Source organism: Hetaerina americana, unplaced genomic scaffold (assembly GCF_022747635.1).
Source record: "Hetaerina americana unplaced genomic scaffold, ioHetAmer1.1.p SCAF_5, whole genome shotgun sequence".
Lineage (NCBI taxonomy): Eukaryota > Metazoa > Arthropoda > Insecta > Odonata > Calopterygidae > Hetaerina > Hetaerina americana.
In genome coordinates this window covers 58,593,286-58,607,861 of record NW_027287095.1, presented here as the reverse complement: position 1 = coordinate 58,607,861, position 14,576 = coordinate 58,593,286, and the positions used below count along the sequence as shown (strand labels likewise).

At 34.6% G+C, this 14,576-nt stretch overlaps 1 long non-coding RNA gene across 1 annotated transcript; it reads left to right on the top strand.

The window, feature by feature from the left end:
- The first annotated feature begins 62 nt into the window (after positions 1-62).
- Positions 63-14,161, top strand: LOC139694261 (uncharacterized). Its single transcript, XR_011702109.1, has 3 exons — positions 63-151; positions 5,716-5,860; positions 14,000-14,161. It is a non-coding gene; the product is annotated as an uncharacterized lncRNA (long non-coding RNA).
- Positions 14,162-14,576: the final 415 nt, after the last annotated feature.

The following is a 14,576-nucleotide window of genomic DNA, read 5'->3' as shown; positions in this document are numbered from 1 at the left end:
TTCATTTAGGTATATAATTTTGTAAATTTCCAAATGTTGGCTTCATGCACGTTTCTCACGAAAAATGGCGTGCCGTTTGATCTTGGAAGTAATTGAGTTAAACTGGTAACAACAAATACGTCAAAAACTGAGAGTTCCAGTTAATATGCAGGTAGGCACATCATAATTTATATTCTTAAGTTGAAATTGAAAGAAATTAGTAGTTGTTCTCATGAGATACTGTTATGACGCAATCGGATGGATATTTTTTGGATGTAAATGCTTCCGCATGTGTTAGTGTTATTTAAGTTATTAAACAACAATTATATTAACCTTACCGTGATAAGTATCACACTCTTATGTTGCAATTACCCACTTTTTGAGGAAACATTCAAGGATAGAAATAGAGATAAACACGACATACTACTCTTTTTTTGTTTTGTATCGTTTATCCACTGGTAGAATAGAGCCACGTCAAATTGAGGGTCGTGAAATTTGCTGATACCAACCATAAGAACTGAAGAATCTTGTGAGAATGTTTTACATGCTTGGGTATTGCTTCAAAATAATGCTTCCATCCCTTCATAAATAACTTGGGTTTGTCTCTAATGTTGTATTTGAGGGGATTAACAATACTCCTGAGGACTAAAGGTGTTTCAGGACTCTGGGTCTCTTCTACTTTCTGCCTCCATTCATCCCCCTATTTTGCCTTATTTTTCCATTATGTCACACCCTGTTACCATAGATCATCAGTACACTGCCAAAAATTAGGTTGCCCTCTTTGGTGTTTACCAGCATCTTTTTTGTAGATCTTTCATTTCACATATACTAAAAGTAGTGTGTGAGAGAGAGTATCTCATTGGCAACCCACTGCTTGACTCTTTGACTTTGCTGCGCACTTCTCTAAAAATAATCAAAGCATTTAATACAAACAATTTTGATAATCAATCCTGACTTCTTTCCATCATTGCCCATGTCTCGGACCCGTAGACAAAAACTGGATGAATTTTCTGATATATTGTCCCTCTATTCTTCCTTCTTATATTTTTAGATATGCAGATGATCTGGATTGCATGATAACTTTGGTTTCTTGTTGCAATCCTTGCCTTCATTTCCTCAGATGCATTTTTTATGTGTGTCCTCAGGGTATGTTTCACTTTACTTCTTGAGATCTCCCAGAGTGCATGGTTGTATCTTGTCAATATGTTGCTGTCTTGATGCCAGCATATATTTAGTCTTCTCCTCATTCACCTTCAATCCAATTTCTTCAGCATGTATTTTACATTCCAAAATGTTGTTCTAGGGCTTTTTGTATTCTAGCCAACAACCCAATGTCATCAGCATATGCCAAATCGGGACTGTACCTTATGATTATGAATGGTTACTCCTTAAATACTACTGCACATACCAATGACTTCCTCTAGCGCTATATTATAAAGGACTTATGAGGGTGTATTTTCTTGATTCTATCCTACTTCCATCTGACAGGTTCCTTTCCAGTTTGATTCCTTTTTCGTTCTTATCGACTGATATGTCATTTCCCATGTGTACATGGTAGATAATCTCCAAATTTCAGTTCTCTTGCTCCCCCTTTTTGATTAGCTTGTAGAATGATAGATATTGTTTAAATGTCTTTCCTCCATATTTTACTAGTTTCTCCTGTGTGTTGTTAGGTCAGGGGGTTATATTATTTTTAAGATATTTAAAAACTTCCCTTGCCTTGTATCTTGCTGGCATTACTACTCTTCCTCAACAACCTTCTCCCTGGGAGGTGGCCTCCATGTTCGTTATGGTAGGGTCACCTTGGGCAGTCTGTGGTACTTCACCCTCACAAATGTTCTGAGGAGGTATATGCTTTGCATTCACTTCACTTTCAGTGGATTTTTTGAGGACCAGAACTTGAGCAGGCTATTCCCTCCAAGTGGGATTTAATGCCTCTCCTTCCCGGTTGGCCACTCAATTGGGAACATTTCAGAGAAAAATGAGGAAAAGGACCGAATTGTCATTAATTTGATAAGTCATTGATTTTAAATGTGAATTAGGAATGAGATAGGGGAATCAGGAACTAATAAAGTAGAATTACATTTCTTTTAGTTGTGAGAACGATTCTTTTGTGCTGTAGGCGTTTGTGTGAGCAGGCTCTGTTAAAACGAAAAATATGGTTGTACTGACTTCAGTAATAACAGCAGGATGTGAAACAGTAAGGGATGATTCACAGACAAGTGTCTTGGATTCCAGAACCTTGGGAGAAAAATCAGGGCAAATTGACTGCATTGTGTCATTGATAAAAACTCAGGAATGAGAACCTAAAGAAATGATTGTCCAACCCACATGACTCTATGGGGATTGATAGAGGGTATTTAAATGGATGGGTAATACTAAACTCAGACTTGTTTGAATTCCATTTTTTAGAAAATCAATATATTAAGATTTGTCCCTCTGCACATATTACTTTTCTTTAAATAATGAAGACTAGCTACATAGTGTTTTTGTTGGAGACTAACCCATTCACTCAGTTTTATACCAAGCTGACCAAGAAAAAAAAATAGTTCTTTATAAATACCACACTGGGATATTTATTAAACTTAATGTAAAACAGTCAGTTACAAATAAATTAGCTTAAAATTTAACTTAAAGGCTAAAATATAGGAATTTTAAAGCCATCTGCATTACCCAGTTATCAAATTTCTAAATACTTGAAGGTTGGGAATGTTTTCAGCCTGAGTAACTCCAGCTCTGTTTGGAGTAATAATATATCTTGGTGTATTTCTTGGATTTCATTCACCAATCGGCTTCTTTGGACAAGGGCTATCAGTCTGAAATTATGATAAATGATTTTGAGTGATTACAGTTACACCTCAAATCTTATTTTTCAATGTAATTCCACATACCTTGCATTGATAACCTTAGCAAACTTGTGCTCAAGTTGGGTGTCACACTGCAGAAGCTGCTCATTGACATCAACATTAATGCTACGAATTGCATTGTCTAATTTCCTGTTCTCTTTTTCCTTAGCTTCCATCCTGGTATCTAACTCATTTATTTTGTCTTGAATATCCTGAAATTTTTTTCCATAAACCTGAAAAAGGTTGATTGTTATCGTTTAGCCATGAATGCCTGTATATGAACTGTATATGTACATATATTTTAATGTTATTTGTAGTGTAATATTTTAAGATAGGTTTTTGGATGGAAACAATTTGTACACTCTTACATTTCTTAGTCTCACCTAATAGGACACTACCTGATATCCTACGCTACAATAAATTGTTCTTCAATTCCTCATACATTCCATCTCCATTCATTCCATCCAAAATCCCTCTCCTTTTGCGATAGCTACAGCATGATATCTCGGGGTCGGGAGCAGTACAGGGTCAACTTGGGAGTTGAACAGAAAATTGCTGAAGTAGGCATCATACTCACAAATAAATGGGCAAGGAAAATAATATCGTGCTGGCAATATAATGAAAGGATATTGATGATAAAGTTAGAGGCAGTGATACAGTGATAGTACAGGTGTATATGCCAACATCCAGCCATTTAGACAAGGAAATAGAGGAAGTATACGAACACCTGGAAGAGGTACTAGGAATGGTAAAAGGGCAGGAAAACTTCATAGTAATGGGAGATTGGAATGTTGTGGTTGTCAAGGGGTGAGAATTCTGCAACAAGAAAAACATAGTGGTGGCAAATACCATCTTTGATCAACATCTGAGAAGAAGATACTCATGGAAGATGCCTGGAGACATAGCACGATACCAAATTAACCATATCCTTGCAACAATTTCAGTGTGTAAAAATCATTTGCCTTGACATGAATTCGTACCCCGAACCCTCAATGTCCGGCCGAGTGCTTTAGCTAGCTAAGTTAAGCTATCGAGGCGTCCTCTTAAACTCTGAAATTTTGGGGGCTTTAAATGAGCAAGATGCTGTGACAAAATACTGTGCATACAATGTCACAGGCATTCGTAGTCGTGCACGTTGCTTAACCTAACAACAAGGCACCAGGAGTGGACAAAATAAATGGAGAAATAATCAAGGCGCTCAGGGTCAAAGCAAAGGATGCCCTCAATGGAATAATCAAAGATAGCTACGACAGCAGAAAGATACCAGAAGACTTCGAGAAAAGTATAATGATTGCAATACCGAAGAGACCGAAAACAGATGAATGGAAAGAACACAGAACATTGAGCCTTGTGACTCAAGCATCAAAAATCCTTGCTCGGATAATAAGCTGAGGAATAGAAGGAAGGATAGAAGGAAACCTCTCAGAAAACTACATCGACAGGAGAATTATCCATAACCTCTACAAGAATCAGGTTACAACAATGCAAACAAAAAATGGAAGAAAAATAGAAGCCTAAATAAACAAAGGAGTAAGACAAGGATGCAACACTTGCCAGCGTTGAATATTGCTTCCAGGTATACATTGAATATTGCTCGCCAGCAATATTCAATGTATACCTGGAAGAGGCAATAAAAGAAACACAAGAATTGGTTATCAAAGGAATCAAGGTAAATGGAGAATAAATCAACATGCTCCGGTTTGCAGATGGCATCGCAGTAGTGGCGGAAATGCCAGAGGACCTGCAAGCAACTCTAAGTGCTGTGGACCAAGTACTGGGGGAATATAATATGAGCATCAACTAGAAGAAAACTTAAATCCTTGTGCGTGGAAGAGAGAAGCTGAATGCTGGTATCACCATTCAAGGGGTGCAGCAAGAGCAAGTGGAATCCTTCATCTACGTGGGTAGCAGTATAACATGTGATGGAAGAAGCTCGACTGACATCAAGCAAAGAATAGCCCAAGCTAAGAACTCATTCATGAAGAAGAGGTAATTACTATGTTCAAAGAACCTAAGGCTGGAAACAAGGAAGCAATTAGTCAAGACTTTTGTGTGGAGAATGGCGCTCTATGGTTCTGAGACTTGGAACTTTGGAAAAGAGGGCCAGCAAAGAATTGATGTCTTTAAGCATGGTGATGGAGAGAAATGCTGAAGATTAAATGGGTAGACAAAGTAAGGAATGAGGAAGTATACAGAAGAGCATAGTACCATATGGAGAACTCTACGGGAAAGAAGAAATAGATGGAGTGAATACGCATTGAGGCACAATGGATTGATTAGGAATACAATAGAAGGAAAAATGGAAGGGAAGATTCCAGGGGGAAGACCAAGAGACTTGTACATAGGACAAATTAAGAAGGACGTAAAGCAGAGATGTTATCAGGGATTGAGGGAATTGACATTAAATAGAGTAGAATGGAGGGCTTGGGTAAACCAATCCCAGGATTGAAATATTGATGATGAGCAGATTTTAAGATATGAAAATCAGTCAGACAGTTTTTAAATGAATAATAAAAAAATTAAATTTAGAAGATAATCCTAAATGTGATGCACAAAGGAAATTATGATGTAGGTTTATGGAGAATTGAGAGAGCATGAAGTGATTTGTCATTTTATGGTACTTAATCCGTGAACTGATTCAAGTTGATACTATAATTTGTAGGCAGGAGACATAGTTATAAGAAATAAGTTGACTCATGCTATTTTGTGAAAAGATGGGTTAAATACAAATTTGGTTTTGGTATCAGTGACAAAGTCACAATAATTCGACACTACACAGTTCAAATTATGTAATAAAACAATTTGCCAAATGATACTCTTTTAAAGATATTCATATATACCTCTTTCACAATGGCTACATCTCTGTCCACTGTTTTTGGTGACTTTTCAGGTACATCTGTAGTTGCTAACAATTCCAGCATATCTTTAGTCACCTGTAAATGGAGAGTCATTTTAACAGTGCTGAGCAGTAAAACTAAGTGTAGCATCTGAAGTATCAGGAATCATATTTTATAGCAAGAAAATGATTGCCAAAGGTATGAGAACTAAACTATTTCAGAATAATCATTTAATTTATATGCAATTTATGATTTGCAAACAAAAAAAGTTTCATTTTTCAATTGAAAACTTTTTCTTAGTTTGCTATTAAACTGGTGTTTATCTGAGGTTTTCAAAAATGTAAAGCCTTGTTTAGTGTAATCCCAGTTAATTACCTTATTTAATGGCATGTAAGATGACTGGGAGTAGACATATTCCTATTTCAATTGGACATGTTCAGGGAATAAAGTTTTCATAGTCCACACAGAAGCATGATACTGTGAAAAGGGCAGTGGACAATTTTGAGACTAGAAGGGTCCATTTACAAAATTCAGTTACAATGGAGAGACATTTTTGCAGCATGACAATTTACTGGCAAAGTTGGTAGAAATGTATTATGGAATTAGTCTACTGTTGTTCGCTTTGAGAATGGTCTTAGCCTGCGAAAGGCCTCATCTTTGTGTTTAAGCATTGGGGTTGATTTTGAAGCTATTATTTTGGAAAAAGTATCTTCTATGCCATCAAATGTGGTCATTAATGATAAAGTAATTTTATTTTCATTATCAATATGGTATAATTAAACCAAAGAATGGTTTTGATGGGTGAGGGTAGAGCTCATCCTGAATTAATACCTTAAAACATTTGTCATTCTCAGGTTCAGAATAAATGGGCCAGTTTCCCTCCCTGCCCCATTAATCGGTTTCCAAGTATGTTCTAGTAACCAGAAAATCGCATGGCTTCAATTTTAATTGGTTGTGAAACGGCATCACCCAGTATGTGAACCCAGAAAACTGATTAGAAACCAAATGCTCTTTCCAATGGGGCACCATGCCCTCTTACCTCAAATTTTCATTATCATGATTATGCATCATATAATCATTATCATGGTGCTTAGTGAAGTTGTGCTTTACTAATATTGTGAATGTCAATTATTCTGTTAGGCCCAATCTGATTTTTTGTCAGAACATGGGTGTTATATTCAACTTTGGGAATCCTTTTCGGTTAAAACCAATTAGGACAAATTAGTATATTTGGGGATCCCAAGAAGTCGGTTATCAAATTTTATTTTAGATGTATCTCTCAAGGTTATGATGATGATGTTGTCTCCTTGGTTTTACATTGAAATTTTTGATGAAAGAGGTAAATACATCGATTAAAATATTTTCTACAAATAAGCGATATCAACATGTATGGAATATGTGCAACAAACTGAAAACTAGGAACTAGCCCCCTAGTAACCCATGCCTGAGCACCCTTGACTTTAGATATATCCCCACTCATTTTGCAACATGCCTCTACATAGTATATTCTTTCCCCATTCTTACTTGAATTTTTGGGTAAGCAAGTACAGTTCGTTTAGAAGGTACCCAGATTTCCAGATTGGATTAAACTTGAAATCAAAAAAATCCAAGTAGCCAAGTATTTTGTTAATTTTTACAGTATTAGATGGATTAACTATTTTTATATAAATGGAGAGATTGGGTATGTTTAAACAACTTCTCTAAATGGTATTAAAAACTTGTAGTGTTTATTACATTACTATATTTTATTATAATTAAGATCTAGCTATATTTACTATTTTATCATATTATTCTGCTATGCTGTATTACCTATAAATATATACTATACTCTCTATTACCATATTTACTATAATCTCATTATGAATGAATGTGTTAGTCTAGAGCAATCTAAACAGTTAACAAATTTATAGTAAAACTTGAAAACTTGGTTATTTTTTTTCAAAAACACATTGAGTGAAAATGTCACCTTTATTTACATGTGGGTATCATTAGAAAAATAATCTGTTGGCTTTAATAGTGACACTAATAATTGTGATGATAATTCTTACTACAGTAATTAACATGAACAAAATTAAATTTTATTCCCAATTTTTTTATTTTCCTTGAAGATAATTACACCTAAATCGAATTTTGAGGCTTTGGGACATTATATTCCTTTCTAATGCCGACTTCGATTTATGCACATTGAAAAAATGGCAATCATATGATCCAATCTGCTTAAAATTTTATATTTTGAAATTCTATACTTAGAAATCTTGTTTTGACCATATGACTGAATGTGCAATGATTGATGCTGAAGTATATCTGTTCTAATTAAATTTGTAATTTATTGATTTATGATCTTACATACTTGAAATAATATCAAGAATTACACCTACTTTTGTCTTTTCAACCAAGTTTATTTGGTCAACCAAATCCTGGATCTCCATTCTCAACTTTTTGTGCTCCCATTCTTGCAGCAGCACTTTTCTGCGGAAATCAGCAAAATGTCTCATTGCTTTTATTTTAGACTCTCCTGTTTTCTGTAATTATTGCAGAATGTATAGTCAAGTGAAAGTCATTATATTTTGCATGCAATCCAGAGGATTTTTTCTCCAAATTCAGTCGTCAGGTATCATACTCACCGTAATGATCTCATTTATTTTTTGAATTACACTACGATGTATTAAAATTGCATCAGAAAAGTCTGAAAGTGCACCTGTTAGGTCAATTTCTACGTTTCCATTTTTCATAATTAATTGAACCTATGAGAAAAAAACATGAAGATACATTATTTCTATGTCACCATGCTTGCTATGTGCTGGTTAACCACAAGATGTATGTTGAATTTGAATATCAAGCAAGTGCTGATGTGTATTACTTCATACTTCTTTATGAAATTTTAATGGAGAATGTACTTCATATTTGATGCAAATCTATGGAGTGGTATGACTGCACACTACCTGAGCATTATGGCAGAGCTCAAGTTTTGATAGCCGCACATTAGTTAGTTCCTCTTTCAACTTTTCTCCTTTGGCTTTTATAGAGTTTAATGTCTTTTGGCACTGTTTATTAGCATTTTCAGACTCTGCAAGTTCATGAGCAGTGATCTTTGCCTGGAAAATAATTACAGTACAAATTATGGTTGATATTTGAAAAATAATGACTTTAAATATTATGAAGAGCTCACATTTCCATGAACTCTCGTACTAGGTGATAGTTGTGCTGCAAACATATACTTATCAGGAAAAGAATGATAAAGGCCAATTGGATCTCTCTCGAATATCATTAAAATATGGGTACCTTTTTCATTATCATTTGATATTATCTTAATGTTTGTCATGTTTCCTAATTGACTCTGTTTATTTCTTGGAACCTATCCTAATTATCTTATTGTATTGTTTGAATATAAAACAGTACCACCAAGTTTATCATGGTTTTTTTTTTTTGAGCTGACTGTTTAGAAAAAAAAATTTGATCCACGGGAATATTACGGTGAGTACAAGGATGTATGTCTTGTATGCGGAGAGTTTGGAATGAAGAATTTTGTGTTTTATGGCATTTTAAATGTACAGTGCTACACTTAATAAGAAAGATATCCTTTTCTGTAAAGTTGACCCAAATATAGTATGTTGAGGTCTGCACTGAAGATAGGTGATTGTACTAAAAATATTTTTTAAGTAATAGTAAGTAAAAATTATGCAAGAAGATACAGTTACTGTAAGCTTTGTCAGCGGTAATGCATTTCACCTTCAAACTTCATATAATTGTATTTTGACTTTCACCTTCCCTTTTCGATTGCGAGTTAAGATTTCTCATTGGAATTCTACCATTCCTCTTCCTCTGTGTCAGTGACCTCTCAAAGAGCCTAATATTTGATGCCATTCATTGCATTGTAAAACATGGGAAACAAATTAAAATTGGTGATTGTCCATATCATATATATCTCCATATCATAGCATAATTGCTAGGAGCTCCTTGTTAAATATGAGCTCATAGCCATACTTCTTGAAAATTCTGGGCCTGAATAATCCATTGCTTTGCGAAATCAAAGTTAATAAAGGATGATATGTGGAGAAATATGAAGGACAAAACGATCCTAATGCTCTGATGATGAGAGGAAAGAAGATGCTGAGGCCTAAGCTAGTGAAGTGTTGGGGTTGTTATGAGGTTGAACTCGTCAAGAACATGACCAAAGAGGTCTAAGACAAGACACCTGAGACTTTGAAAACTTAGAGGAAGACGGAAGGCATGGCATTGTTCCTTTGCTCTGGCAGTTGAATGAGGTCAAATGACTGATTGGTATGTTGATATTCTTGCTATCACCTGCTCGATTTCACTAATGATGCATGGTCTCTCAAATTGTAAAGGAATTATGGATAGAGAAGATACTGTGACCAATGATGAGAAAGTATCAACCAGAATTATCAGTAATTTATCTCTTAAGCTACTTGACAGTAATGATTTAATAATCATATCTTATGTATGTATGTAATTTCAGTGTTAATCTGTTAGCAAATTGTAGTCAAAATTATATGTTTTGCTATTTGATGATCAAAGTTGTGCAGTCTTCAAAGATGATGGTATCATTGAAGATATTACCTCATTTTGGTGGAATATATTATCTAGATTTATCCTTGGAAATGGTCAAATGTCTCTGACAAGGTGTCTGAATCCCTGTGACCCAAGGATGGGACCCACTTAAATAGGATTAGAAAGGATGTATTGCCCATTGGGTTGGAATTAAATGTCTTATTTTATGATAATTAGCAAATGCATTGTCTTCCAGGTATAGAAGGGAAACTACATAAAAGCTCTTTAAATGTCAAAGCATTAAAAGAGCCAAGAAGAGACCTGAACTTTTACATTCTGATATATGAGGATGTACGCAAGTATGATCTTGGAGTCGAGCCAATCACAGTTTAGCCTAATTATTTTGATTTTGCTTAATTCAAAATATTGCCTAAATCCAAGCTTAGAGCAGCCAACAACCAAAAGCATAGGACTTAATGTTCTTTTTAGTATGGATAATCAAAATCCATCAATCGGCAATAAAGTTTGAAGTCATTATCTAGTCTCATGACTCTCAAGCATGTTGTTTATTTAGAAATTTTTGCCATGACGCCGCATGCCGTAAAGTTTTTGTGTATGAATTGCAGAGTTAACTAGTATACATTTTTAAGGCATCATTCTTCTGCTTCTCATTGCTTGCATAACATAACTGCGCTATTCTTAAAGCACAACTTCTTTTTGCAAGATCAGTAGCAGTAGTCAGTTTGAAAAAATATCTGATAAAATATTCAAAAATGCAGCATCTTAAACATGAATTGTGATTTTTATTAAGATGAGTGCATCATGCTTATGGTCAACCTAGACATGAATAACTTAGATATAAGAAGATGTACCATAAAAACACATCTATCTGTTCATCCAATGGTCTACCAACTTAATCTCGGGCTTCTCCCTCAAGGGGAGGCAAAGAGAGCTCATAGCCAGACCTTTGCAGTTCATGTAATATACCATCTTTGGCTATCATTCCATAACTTCTACGCATGGCCAGTGATGCAGACAATAGAATCCCAAGAAACTGTGGGAGATGCCACGAGTGTTTTAATGGAGTCATCCGCTAAATGTGAATTACACTGAAACAATGTCAGAGTGTAAAAATCATTTGCCTTGACCAGGATTCGAACCCGGATCCCTTATCTAGCCGAGTGCTTTAGCCAGTTAAGCTACCGAGGTGTCCTACTTCAACCACTCTTATTGAGGTTTTCAACAAATTATCATCCTCAAAAAGAAATCCATAAAACCTTTCTTTGAATGGACCAAAGAGATGAAAATCAGTGCCATCAATTGGGTGTAGAAAATTCTCCCAAAATTTGTATATTTTCAAGCATCAAACAGAGCTCAAAAGCTTAATTTCTTTCTATATGACTTCCTCAAGGATTCATGTGTTCAGACCAGTACAACTCACCTTCAGTGTGAAAAATCAAATAGGTATGTACAAATTTTAACCATGTACCAGCCATCTCTAATTGCACTATTATGCATTCACCAGTCTAGTGACATTGCAGCTGCTAAGAGGAAATGCATCAGAATGTTTGGAGAATTTCACATTTGAATATTTACAGTATAGATGCACCTATAAGTAAATGGACCCATTGCAAATTCTGACTGATTATCCATAGATCATGGCTTGATATCCAATTAATTAGCCAATAATTGACTTATACACATCATGCTTCATTAAGTTATATGATAATGTATACATAATATGCGATCATTGTGACTCAATATTTCCCAGTTTCCCAATGATACACCATAATGGTATATGAGATCTGTGCATTAGTCTTGTATACCAAAAAAATATGGTGTGTATGTTTTATACCTGCAAGGCACTCCCCAATTTGACATCCCTCGTAAACATGAAATTACCCAAATTTAATCAAAATCAGTCTGGAGAAGATCAATCTTACGCCACTGATCTTGCCTCAAAATGATGAGCAAATAGAGGCTGGTTGCTTGGCATGTTGCTGTGGAATAGTCTTTGGCCAGGTTGAAGGAAGTATTCCTTCCAATGACTGCCACATCATATGGAAATCATATGTAAATATTCCAAAATCATCTTATGCAAAGCATACATTGTGAATCCCAAGGATGCCTTAAACTATGTAATGAAACCTAGCCCTGGGCTAGGCAATGTTAGACAGGGGTAGCCCAGGCTACCCCTGCCTAGCATTGGAACATGCACGCCTTCAAACTTCACAGTAGCATAATATACTCTAATATTATCCTTTACATCTATGGAGATAATTTTTGCAGTTTGCTAACATAATTCACTAGCTTAGTATTTTTATGCATGAGAATCAAATAAGATAAGTATTAGGAGACATTATTTTCTGACTTCTTTGACTTCGACCTTTATCTTCATTACTTACTTTTCAGTAATCAATCACTAACCTTTATCTCATTTTGAAGCTTAACTCTTCTGAGCTTGCATAATGTTGCCCAACCGTCTTCATCAATTCCAGGAAAAGCATTGGGGAACCCATCCATTGTATCAAGGGCCTGAAGGAATTCAGTTGCTTCAGGAAGTAGCAAATCACTAAAAGCTGGAATGTGATCTGCCTTCTTCTGGAAGGTGCAAATTGAAGGATGCCCCACTTTAATTCATTAATAATAATAATAATGCATTTATTTGTCCAGAGATTTGTTGTGCATTTATGCATACAATTTACCGTGGTGTTGTATTATTATTGAATGCTGAAGATACTTTGTATATAAGGTGATACAAGCATAAGCAATGATGCTTTTTTCAGTCCAAAATTGACTAATGTCCTTCGGTTGAGCATAAGTTAGTGAGAAGAGAACAAACAAAGTTATTTTATGTTATGTGCAATAAAAATAAATCAATAAATGTGCATGAAAAAATAAAAAGATCATTGAATAAATTAAAATGCGTATAAAGTATTTATTTGAAATATGAATAATGCTTTACTGGAAGTGAACTTGAAGTTTCATTGACCTGAAAAAGTAAGATACTTTTCAATTATATTCAAAGAAATGCAATAGTTGATTATATAAAGGAAATTCATTTGTTAATCATATTTTAATTGAAATGGTCTTGAGTGTAGGATTTATCTTATTATCTTCTTAATCTACTCTGCTCTCCATGCCACCTATTTACAAAACACATATCCCATGGGAAATGTGTGTAGCTGTATACCTATCCTGTGTCTTTACACTTAACTCTCTTAAATGAATGGTTAATAATTATTCTGCATGAGCATTTTGAAATCTTTTGGGGTGCTCGATTTCTGAGGTCATATTTCAAAATAAACACATCACAAATATGTGTATTGTGTGTCAAGATCCATGGCCTAATTGGTTTGATTTAGGCATGATTGGAGGGTATTCATTTTGAGATACCTAGAAGCAATTTATCCTCTGAAATAACAGGTTGGTAAAAATAAAGGTTAATTTACTATTCCTAATTGTGGTGATGAACTTCATGGTTGGTAATCTATATAGAAACCCCCTATAAAATGATGAATTATTAGTTGTTGGTAGTGTAAGAGATTTCTGTAATTTATAGCTTTGCATAGAATTATCTTTAGCTATCAATATCTGTAAAACTACCTCTCAATTGAATTAATCATAATTTTTTATGCATGAATTTAAATCAGTCAAGTGCACCAATAGAAATTTTATTTTCAAATGATCTTAGCTCTCAGTTACCTCCACTAATAATTACTAGAAATTTTCTTGATTGAAATACACTTTTCCCACCTCTTGCAATGTAATTGTTTTAACTCACTTGTTGACCTTGGACTTTTTTATTTTCCTTCCAACTCTCAGGTTTACAGCCATGAAGCCTCCAGACTTCCATCATCAAGGCCAATGATAGAGCTGAGCGAGGGTAGTTCTTTGGCCGTCGTCTGGAAAGCAAGAGTTAGGTACTGGAGGGAATTATGCTATGTTTCTGGCGCAGGTTAACGGTAGCAAGTTAAATGGCAGTGTTAATGTAAATGAGTGTTCAATATTTTTAATGAAAAAAATCCCATTTCAATGTAAATTAATCGCTCATAATTGAATCAAGTATTCAATGTTCCCCAGATATTTGAACAATAATTTTCATAAATGACTTAATTTTTGCAACAATAATATTTATTCATTCCATCAACATTTGCATGAAGATTAAGATAATTTAAAATATTTATTTGATAATTTAAAAAATTTACAAATGTATGTTGGTACATATACAATGGTGATTGCAATATAGTATTAATTAATATATTAATTGAGTAAATTAATTTTCTTAGAAGGAATTTTTTCAAGGTACATTTCAAGGATGTGATACTGTTTGCATCTTTTTAATGATTTTTCATGTCCTTAATAAACCTTCTGGAATCATGGGGAAGAAAGTGCATAGGGA